This window comes from Rhipicephalus microplus, chromosome 1, assembly GCF_043290135.1.
Source record: "Rhipicephalus microplus isolate Deutch F79 chromosome 1, USDA_Rmic, whole genome shotgun sequence".
Taxonomy (NCBI): Eukaryota; Metazoa; Arthropoda; class Arachnida; order Ixodida; family Ixodidae; genus Rhipicephalus; species Rhipicephalus microplus.
In genome coordinates, this window is record NC_134700.1 from 188111361 (window position 1) to 188121513 (window position 10153).

A 10153-nucleotide genomic window follows, 5' to 3' on the forward strand; every position below is an offset into this window, starting at 1 on the left:
AAATTCACATCAATCGCTTCATTGGGCCGTACACGGTGGTCGAACAGACATCTCCTGTCCATTACCACGTTTCTCCTCTTAGCACTAATTCTGATCATCGTTGCCGAGGGGTGTGGCAGCTTGGGCTGGTTGGTATGGCATGATGATAGTTATAGCACGAGAACAAAACGACGACACAGAGACACGAAGGACACGGAAGACACGAGCGCTAACTTCCAGCGCTAACTGGAAGTTAGCGCTCGTGTCCAGCTGGACACGGTGGAAGCCAGCCAAACACGGAGGACACGAGCGCTAACTTCCAGTTAGCGCTCGTGTCCTCCGTGTCCTTCTTGTCTCCGTGTCGTCGTTTTGTTCTCGCGCTATAACTATCGTTGCCGAGGGACCGAGATAGTACACGTATTTCGCTTAAAGCCTTATGCGCGACGCATTTCATAATACTGTCAAGCGACCAGGCAGCCGCTTTCACCACGCGGGGGAATTAATGTGAGCGCGACAAGTGAATGAGTCTTCATTCTCATTAGATATCATCATCACCTGTACATCTTCATCATCTCTAAATATCACCAGTGTGATTTAGCTCGAGCCTGGCTGAATAAACCGGTTCACAAAATACGCGTGGTAAATATTCAAAAGTGTGTTTTTATGGCGAAATATTACGATAGCAAATACATGAACATGGTGGATCTACGCTGCTTCCGTCACCATCACCGTCATGTCCAGGATACGTGTGCATGCGTACATGCGCGCGCGCGCGCGTGTGTGTGTGTGTGTGTGTGTGTGTGTGTGTGTGTGTGTGTGTGTGTGTGTGTGTGTGTGTGTGTGTGTGTGTGTGTGTGTGTGTGTGTGTGTGTGTGTGTGTGTGAGAGAGAGAGAGAGAGAGAGACAGAGAGAGAGAGAGAGAGACAGAGAGAAAAGGCCCCAAGAAAACAAAACGGGGATAAGATCAAGTGACCCCTCACTCCACAACGCGCTGCATTAGACAACTCAAACACGCGCCGTGCGCGCACTGCCGAAATAATATCGAGCTATTTGATACACCATTTAGCACTGGTGGTACGCAGATCTCGTAGTAACTTGTTCATATTACTAACGGGTACCGCTCCTACTTTTTCTTGCAATCGGAAAACTGCGCTTGAGATGCGCACAAAAAATGGCCCCTTTCTGTTCGCATTCGTGATGTGAAACAAACAAAAAATAATGAAACACTACGCACACTTTGCGTCAGACACCATCGCATAGCAAGAGAAGGAGAGGGGTCAATTGATGCACCACAGTTTAAAAGAAAAAGAAATATTAATGCGTGGTTCTAAATTGCCGGCATTTGGAGCACGTTGCTCTAACACAAAGGCGTAAATTTTGACAGTTATCAAGACGCGCTTGTCCTGTGTATACTGTGCGTGTTTTTCTTAGCGTCATTCCTTGTGCTTCAGCGGCGTGCTGCAGGTATCGAGCCACTTACCGTTCTTTGTGTGATGTTTCAATTACTGACTATCGCGTTCATTGACTCGCCCTTGCGGTGAAACTGTGACTTTTTGCCTATGAATACTCTTCTTTAACATTTACCTTGCCACGCTGATAAGCGAGCCATAGCAGAAGTCGAGGAGCAGAGCGAATCGTCAAACAGTGCGCCATAAAAGGGCTCTGAGTTACGTTTATGCTACAGCTGTTTCACTAATGATTATAGCAAATCAGAAAGCCAACTTGGAACTACGTTCAGTATGTTCTTAACAGATGGGTTGCTTTCATTTTACAGAGACTTTGTACTGCGTCGACCGTGTGAGACGTCATTATGAGCTGGGGCAACTGGAATGCAACTGCCCGCAAGCTTGTGTGTGAGTTTCATATTGAGAACCATTCATAAAATACGTCTTTGCACGTCGTCCTAGCTTCAATAAATGGCACAGATACCTGACAAAACCAATGGCCACTCCGCACTTGTGATGTCAAGCTTTAAAGGCGGAGTACAGCTCGGTAGCATTCCTTCCCTATCGGAAAAATTGCCATGGTGGATACTGGAAAACATGGTGGGCGTAGTGGAAATAATAGTGGGCATGGTGGAAATTATGATGGCTATGGTGGGACGTAGTGAAAAATATGGTGGTTATGCCGGGACATACTGGGTGGTATGGTGTACAGATGATGGGTAAAGTGGAAATGATGGTGGAAAGCAGAGGATAGATAGTGGGCAATAATGGGACACTATGCCCACTATTGCGATAATGCTGGGAAGCCCTAAGCATATGGTAGGTGGTGCTTATCATGGTGGGCTACATGGTGTACCAAGCTGAAAAACTCTTCCCACCATTGCGATAATGCTGAGAAGCACTAAGCAGATGATGGGTGCTGCTTGTTATGGTGCGTCACATGGTGTACCAAGCTGATCAAGCTCTGCCCACCATCGCGATAATGCTGGGAAGCAGTAAGCAGATGATGGGTGGGCTTATAATGGCGGGCAATTTATATAGTGTACCAAGCTGGGATCTGTACACTACATGTTCTACCACCATGATTTCCACCGAAGGTTAGGCCTACTGACCGAGCCCGTACAATTGTGTTATCCGTGCCTCCGCGTTTCAGAATACACGATTACGACGATTAAGTATGACAATACAGCACAGCCATATGACATCAATTAAGCTAAATGAAGCATTTTTCATTGTGTATGGTGTCCGCTCAAGAAGCAACAAACATCGATGCGACGCGACTAAAGCACTCCCAGAGAACGTAATTAAGTGTCTTCTCACCGACAGCCGCCGGTACGTCGCACTCGCCGGCACTCCTCTAGCTCTTGTACGAGAACTCAGACGTGGCAATTCGTGGTGTGCTTGGTGAACCAATATGATAGCGTAATGTTTCCGGCACACTGCATTCGTTTTGGCAAAGCCGTTTTGTAGTTGTTGCTTTAGCGAAAGAGCTACAGCATTGCGCTGGCGCGACCGCCCTCTACATCGCGCGATAAGCATCCCAATACTCAATCAAATAAATTAGGCGGGCGTATCTATGGAATGAGCCTAGAAGCGTCATAAAGCGTGAGCAGGTGTCGCCCTTTAGAACGAGCACGAAACGGATATTAAACTTGGCAGACCCCACCGGTAAACTGTTGCTGCCCCCAGTCCATTTGGTTTTTTTTTTTCTTGAAGTTGTGAATTGTAAAAAAAAAGCACTAGTGCCATTAACATAGTGGCAATCGTTACAGGCCGCAGTTGCTTGTGTTTAATAAATGTGCAATTTTTAGTAGCAGGTGTAGATCTTGTCTATGTTGTGTACACCACAAACATAACTTAAGTTGAACCTTAAGTTTGTATGCCAACTAAGCATTTAACACACAATCAGCGTCATGCTGCAATAAAGAAAAAAAAAAGGTGTGGCGCAGTGGTTAGCGTCTTCGAATGGGAATCCGCAGGTTGCACGTTCGATCCTTCGTGGCGCCTTGTTTTTTTTTTTTACGGGACGGGTGTTTTTTATACCGTTTTTATAGAATTCTTTTTTATTTTTTGTGGCAGCTCGTCACGGTGATTCTGACGTCATTTCGCGCTCAAGTGTTGCCGGCACTGCAGCACCCACCATACCCACCATGCGCCATGGTGGGCGTTTCCCACCATTCACCCACTACATTAATCCACTATAATGGTGGGTGGTGGTTTCCACCATGCCCACCATTCGTTTTTTTCCGACAGGGTTGTTTTTTGTGTGCTTCATTTTTTCTCCTTCTCTCTATTTTTCTGTCTCTCAATTTGTTTTTTTTCGTTCTATTTCATGCTCACTCCTTCTATAAATATTTATTTTATTTCTGTCTTTCTTTATCTTTATTTTTTTCTTATTTTCTATCTTACTGGCATCTGTCACTTTATATTTCTTTTTCCCACTTTCTGTGTCTTTCTCTGTCTTTCTATCTCTTTTTGGTGTCTCTTTCTATCTCTTTATGTGTTCATTACTTTTGTTTAGCTCTATTTTTTTTCCTTGTCATTTTCTCTCTTTCTCTTTTTTATTTGCTCCGTTTATCACTTTTTCCATCTATCTCTTTCATTTCATTTCACTGAGCAGAGTTTTCGTTTTAACGCTCGCACCTGCTGCAATTGGTCGTGGGGCTTTCCCAATTCCTGTGGCACATACTCACCTGCGATGTTGCGCACGACGCCGCATATGTTACCGATAGCTTAAACAGCTTCACTGACAAAAAGAAGATAGGCGTACAGACACGAACATAAGAGAAGAAAGAACATGGCGTGCGAACGCACATTTTACCGCCATTTTACCGCACATTTTACGCAGCTGTCGCTTTAACTTCGTAGAGGAGGCGTACGCATGCGTCTAACCTTTTCCAAACCACGAGATAGGGCAGAAAAAACGAGGGAGAAAAATGTGAAGTGAACTTGATCTGACCGGAGCCTACATCAAGCACGCCTTCGTCACCCCCGAACAACCGATCATCGTCCGGGTCACCCTATACGGACTTACAAAGGTTGATGCATGGACCGTTCAACTCATCCTTACCAGACTTCGCGCTTGAAACGAACTTTTTTATGTATGTACATGCGACGCGCCTCTCGTGCTGTTACTTAAATGTATGTGTTAAGCGTAAGTGCAATCTCATAGGTTTGAAGGTGAAAGCCGATATCTTGGTGACTCATAACGAGTACTGTTGGAAGCAAAACGAATTTTCATCGCTCTTCTTTTCAGTGAAACGTTATTCTTGAAATCAACTTCCATCGCGGCGTGGGCCAAAGATGTGGTGAGTTTATTCTTTTAATCAAAATAAAAGGGTAAGCAGGAATCGCGAAATAAATATATTGACAATTTCATTATATCACTTACTTAGATGCTGTAATCCCAATATTTGCTCTTAATTCCTGCTCGTCGGGAAAGATGATCTGCACCAAAAAGCACCACAAAGGCAGCACTCGATTCCCTTATGTGATAGTCTTGATTGATTGATTGATCGATCATCACTTTTTGACGATTCAGCTTTTCTTCGTTACGATTTGAATATGAATACCTATATGAGTGTTTGTGACTGCATAATTATGTGGTCATTGTGGTCAACACCAGACACCTGGAGTTGCAAGCCAGGCGATAAACCAGGCTGGCATCTCCATGAAATTCATGAAAGATTGTTATCTTTCTAACTAGAAATATTATTTACAGGGTGGGACTTCCCATGCAAACAGACAACGGACGAGAACACGAAGTTCGTAAGTGATGTTCATATGGCAGACCTTCTTTCGTCTCTGTGACTTCGTGCCTAATGGCACTAATGTTATGTTTTATTACTGCCAGTCTTGCTCACTTGACAACAAGCAACACGCGTGGGGAGAGCATGCAGCATTATTTGCTTTCCAGTGAAGACCGTCGGCCGATAAGGACTACAGCTACCATAAAAGTACATACGCTAACGAGAAATAAAAATAAAGCGCCAAGAATCATGCACCTTCAGCTGTCAGTGACGACTCAGTTAGTTTTCACACTTTAATTTGGACACAATCACCTCCCCTCTCGGTATAAACGATAAACGAACTGCATGACAACGAATCAGAAACCAGAATTGTAATAATTCACTCGATTAGAATATGATAACCAACACGAAAACTTCATACTACTCTATTTTACCGGGCAACATCAATATCATATCCAAAGTCACTACAGTTATCATGAGCCAAGTAGCTCATATTGAAGCATTGCTAACGCAGCTAGGATCGCTAAGCCTGCTCGTAAAGCATGTGCTGGCAGTGAGGTTAGCCTGTCACAAATCAACGTTTATAAATCTCTCTTTCGTATAGAAAATTACTGGCCTGGTTGGTTCGCAATATCTTGCAAAGGAAATGGCAGGGATGGCGCATAAATAAAGGGCGCTTTTCCTGACTAGTACCCCCTCTTCGAAACCAGTTCGTTGGAGAAAAACCTCATTTCGTGATACTAAACAATCACTTTGCTCTGTTTTGTCATGTAATTTGGAGTGTGGCATGTATACGTAACACTTGCGAAGTTTCGTACACAATGAATCCTACAGCTTTGATAACTGACACTCTACTTTTATTTTATACATTTTCTTTTTTTTTAGCGTTCCTGCCAAAGTGGTCATATACTTCCAGAGTCTGACGGCGCAGAATATTCGACAGGTGGCTCAATACAGCGTAAGTAAACCACGCTTTTTTTTTCTTTCGCACGACCATATTCGGAACTATCAAGTGTAAATCTTTTGTGGTGTGCCACTTGCAGTGGCCCCGCGCAATAAGGAAAGAGAATCGGTCAGGAGTCGTTTCTGTCTTTACACATGGTTGGCTAAATTGACTTACTATAGGCATAGAGTTTCCTAATATACACTAGAGAGAACTCTGGCGCTAGTGTCTATGGGAGCTGCATCGCACGGCACTTCAGCGAGCATGGGAATGATGGGTATAGTACACAAATTTGTCTAATTTTCGTACTTCTGGCCTGCTTCTGGCTCCATGTGTGTTCGTGTGGCTTGCAGCTGTTTTTTCACGAAAACATAAATTAGCAAATGTTCACCGTTTGCGCTTCACAACCTTAATTTTTTTTTGCTTACCATTTTGAATCAAGTCACTGAGTTCAAAGGGGTTCGTTCTTTCTTTCAAAACAAAATCGTAACCAGCAATAAACGAAGCCGCAAGTACGATTCGTCGCCCGCAAGTACGAAGACTAGGCAAATGGGGGTACTACCCATCATTCGCATGGTCGCTGAACGATCGCAGCGCCAGAGTGCCCTCTAGTTAATTTTGAGAAACTCTATGACTATACTATAGGATCTTAAGGCAGCTTGCTATCATTTTACGGAACTAGTGCGATGGTACTTGTCCTCGCAGCCTTCGAACCTGGTGAGCAACATGGGCGGCATACTGGGCATGTACGTGAGCTTTTCGTTCCTGGTGATCTTCGAGATATTCGAAGTGATCGCCCGCTCGGTGCTGTCGGCACTGCGGGTGTGGCGATCGCGCAACCGGCAGCAGGCTCCCGCCAGTGGTGGCACATGGTGGAAGGCCGAGAAACCACCAGCCGCCGCTATCACAGTTCCAGAGACGTTCTACGCCAGTCGCCGTGTACCCATTTTCCAGAGGCCGTCGCTGTCGCTGTACCAAGGCAGTGGCAACAATCGGTGGCGATGACGAGAAGTGCTCGTGGCGTAAAGCTCTCGACAGCTTGCGCGTGACGCCATAGACACACAACGTGGCCCCTACATAGCGGCTTATAAGTGACGTCAGGGCAGTCAGGGCAGTATAATCAAGCGACGATTGCCCAGTTTCGGTGTGATAACAATGTCGCTGGAACGTTATTGGGCATCTATGCATGAAAAATGAAGGAAGCATATATGATAACTAACATGACATTACACAGTTCACGTCCCGCCATGTTTGTGCTATAACGTGGCTGTTTCAGTGACGTCAGTGAAAGCCATCTAAAACCCATAGCGAATCCATCCCGTCGAGTCAGCGGAGGAAACAGGAGCACATCAAGAGCGAGAGAAAGAAGATCGATTGTACCCATTCGCTCTCCTGCATGCCAAATGGTACCTGTACCAAATGCCACATTGTACGACTTAGTCAAAACAATTCTTTTGTGTTTTCCTTTTTTTGTTGTTGATTGGGCAATTCCTTATGCTACTTGTCATTTTTTTATTACTGTTACACAAGTAGGTCTATTGATCGGTTATTAAAGCGGTGTGCATAATTTAATAACTTCGGAGAGCGTAAGAGAAACAGTGGGCAGAACTAGCACGGAAAGGAAAAAGAGAAAAACGCTGCCACACTTAGCTAAGCTTTATTGCAAGCTGCACACGTTTGCGAATGTGCTATAGCCTATGGGAAAGAGAATAATAAAAACAGACCACCCAGTGTCTGAGATGAACTAGTCAATGATCCTACGTAAACACGCATGGCGTCGGCATGACCTCTTAACTCGTCAGTCGAGCCGACCTATATTACACCTCCCTTTCTTAGACCCAACACCACTATACCACCTCTACGCATGTGAACATGTACGCCATGCAATAAAATATTAAAAGCAACGAGTGTTCTCGAGCTTTTTTTTTTGCCTTCCACTTCTCCTGCGATATTTGAACTTATGGGTTCGTAGCAACTACACGGCGAATTACTAGTATCATGGGTTGTTGTGCCACAGACATGTTCCTCGTTCGGGAGCACGTCTCACGAGATCGAGCCCTGTTCCGATGAACTGTCTCCCCCCTCCCAGCGCCGCCTTCCGTGCAGAAGAACCGTGCAGTTCCGGGGATAACGTCGCTTCCTCCGCCGAACCACTTTGCAGTTCCGGGTACGGCTGCCTCTCCTCAGCCGAACCACTGTGCCGTTCCGGGGAACTGGTCTCGCAGAAGAGTTTCAAAACGCTATTTAAGGCCGTGCCGGCCCCATGTTAGGAGATTTTGCCCAAGCCGACGTTATAGTGCTGGCCGGCTCTGTACAAACGACAACCTGCTACAGTAAACGCTACTTTTGTTGCTGTTTTCAAAACGGATTGCCTCCCTGTTTCGCCTTCGGGCTAAGGCTTCAGCGAAGTCCGCTCGACGGCTTGCCGCTCTTCGCCACCGCTACAATCGCGACAGAGCAAAATTCATAACAGTGGTTGGCAGCTACGGGATACGATATCCTACGTTTGGCACGCCGGATCAGACCCCTGGAAGCTCGAGCACGACCGACCTGATATCAGCGTTTGGATACGCGGGTATACGCTACCCCTGTCCTCAACGTTTTCCTGCTCTGGGACCCGCTACCCCGATCTCAACGGCTGAAAAGTTGGATCGGATCCCTGGAAGCCAGAGGACGACCACCGTGATATCGTTTTGCTGCCCTGGGACCCGCTACGCCGACTTCTACGGCTGGAAAGTTAGAGCGGATCTTGGCAGGCCCGAGTACACTCACGACACCGCTTGACGGCAACGACCAGATGGCCGAAGTCACCCGCTCTAGTTGGGTGAGTGCCTGACGTTCGTCTTTTGTCGTCAGACCCTGTTAGCACAGAGTAGCCAAGTATGTTCTTTTAGATCTTTAGGTGGCTAGTGCTTGGCTGGTTCTTGACTTGCATTACGTCGAAGAATATAGCTTCTGAGACAAAGCTATTTCAGAAAGGAACGTGCACCAGTTGCGGTACACAATGGAAAAGCTCAGAGTGAGGGACCTTCTCGATGTTTGTGAGCAGCTGGGTGTTTCTGTTGCTAGGACGAGCCGTAAAGGAAATATTCTTGATGTCATGAGAGCGGAAGGAATAACTGAAGAGGAGGTAGAAGAGTCTATGGAGACAATTAAAGAAAAACAGCGGGAGGCTGAGGAGCGTCAAAAACGCGAACGCGAGGAGGCTGAGGAGCGTCAAAAACGCGAACGCGAGGAGGCTGAGGAGCGTCGAAAACGCGAAGGCGAGGAGGCTGAGGAGCGTAAAAGACAAGAAGAGCGTCAACATGCTCTTAGAATGAAAGAGCTGGAACTTGAGCAACTTCGCATAACATCGGCGCAGTCTAGTTCGCTATCCCTGGCAGACGAAATGCCAAGACAGAAAATCCAAGATTTGATTCTGCCGTTTAGGACGGGTGGAGACATCGCGCTTTTTTTAGTGAACTTTGAGCGCACGCGCGAGAAAATTGGGATAAATGAGGGTGTCTGGTCCCAGAAGCTTCTGTCAGTCATTCCGGGAGAGGCCGCGGAAGTAATCGCACGGTTGTCTAAAGAAGACTCTGACGACTACGCTAAGGTCAAAGCGGCCCTCCTTCGTAAGTACCGCTTGTCTGCCGAGGCATTTCGGCAGCGATTTCGGCAAGCAAAAAGGGGCAGTGAATCATGCACAGAGTTCGTGTACCAGCTCAAGTCTAATTTGAAAGAATGGCTTAGAAGTGCGGATGCTTACGGTAACCACGACAGGGTGATTGATTGTGTGGCCCTCGAGCAATTCTATCGTGTGTTGCCTGAAGATGCCAGACTCTGGCTTCAGGACAGAATGAAGGGAACAGACATTGACAAAGCTGCTGAGCTAGCTGATGAGTATTATACGCGAAGGAATTTTCAGTTGGATCGCGAGGATACAAAAGAGAAGAAGGACTCCTCAAGGCTGCTTGCTGCTCAAAATGCAGCACAAAAGATGGCTCCGCCGCGTGACGAATTCAGTCAGGGAGCGACTAACAATGAGAGGGAAAGGA